The following is a 1,523-nucleotide window of genomic DNA, read 5'->3' as shown; positions in this document are numbered from 1 at the left end:
GAAGTATACATTTTGTTCTTCAAACTTCAAGCTCAAAGGAAGGCCAGTTGTATAGTTTATATCACCAGCATAACTGTTTTCAGCTGTGCTAACATAATTGCACAAGGGTTTTCTAATCATCCATTAGTCTTCTAAGGCGATTAGCAAACACAATGTACCATTAGAACACTGGAGTGATCGTTGATGGAAATGGGCCTCTATACACCAATGGAGATATTTCATTAGAAACCAGACGTTTCCACCTAGAATAGTCATTTACCACATTAACAATGTATAGTGTGTATTTTTGATTAATGTTACCTTTATTGAAAAAACAGTGCTTTTCTTTGAAAAATAAAGACATTTCTAAGTGACCCCAAGCTTTTGAACGGTAGTGTATGTGGAGCTTGAGCGTCTGTTGAAGGTAATTGATGATCATAGTGAGGGAGACAGTGACAAGGAGAAATAATGGGGACAATTACACCACCTGCCTGCCAGAACAGATTAAAAGGGCTGGATGAAAGGTCAGGTCGAGGCCAAGTTGCTCACCCCCCCACCAGATGTGCGCTTGCTTTGGCCTATAGCCCATTAATGATCTCACAGTTCATGACACCAGGGTTGATGTCCGGACAATTTCATTACATTACACACCCTGAGCAATCTGATCTGGGGATTTTTGCCGCTGTGTTTTTGCGTGTGTCAGGAGGAAGGGAGGAGTCTTTTGACACGCTGGTGGCATCCATGATGACAAAGCAACAATTCACATCATGCTCCAGCGCTGCGATCATTATCCATGTGTTTCCGTGTGTTCATGCATGCACGAGCTTCTCTGTGTGCTGCAGTCAAGCAAAACACACATCGATGTTTGAGTTGTTCCCAGAGATGAACAACAAGTGTAAGAAATAACAACAAAAAGCACCCGTTCACACCCCATGGCACGCTGCCTCATTTGCCCGAGCCTCTATCAATTCTCGGTGATAGCCAATAGCAATAAAGGAAGTGGTCCCACTGTCACAGAAACAGTTGGCACGGAAACAGCACATTACACCATCGTCCAATCCCCCTCCCATTCCTTTGTCGTCATTTCTCCCCTCCCCTCTCTTCCTCTCCTCTCCAGTTAGTCCCCTCCTCCTCTTTCCTCTCTCCCTATCTTGTATGTTGTTTCAGTCATCAATGAAACACAACCAATCCTGCTGCTGGTCAGCAAACCATATCATACCTCCAGATCTACTCACTGTATCATCTCCATTCCAGCCGGAGGGGCTCAGATTTCATAATGGTCTATGTTACCCTGATAGCATGATATCAAGATACACTGGGTGCTGCAGCAACCCCATCAAAGCCTGGTTCTCTCTCTCTCTGTCTGTTTCTTTCATAATTTAATCCTGACCATTTCCCCATTCTCTCTCGATCCCTGCTGACTCCTCCCTCCATTTCTGTCCTGCACTCCCTCTCTCTGCCTCTCTGTCTCTGACACACTCAAACACACGCACACATATATATACACGCCCTCCACCCCCATCGCTGCAGTGTCTCAACTGCCT

This window comes from Pseudoliparis swirei, chromosome 15 (assembly GCF_029220125.1).
Source record: "Pseudoliparis swirei isolate HS2019 ecotype Mariana Trench chromosome 15, NWPU_hadal_v1, whole genome shotgun sequence".
Taxonomy (NCBI): Eukaryota; Metazoa; Chordata; class Actinopteri; order Perciformes; family Liparidae; genus Pseudoliparis; species Pseudoliparis swirei.
The sequence above is the reverse complement of the archived record's forward strand: the minus strand, read 5'-3'. Positions refer to the sequence as shown.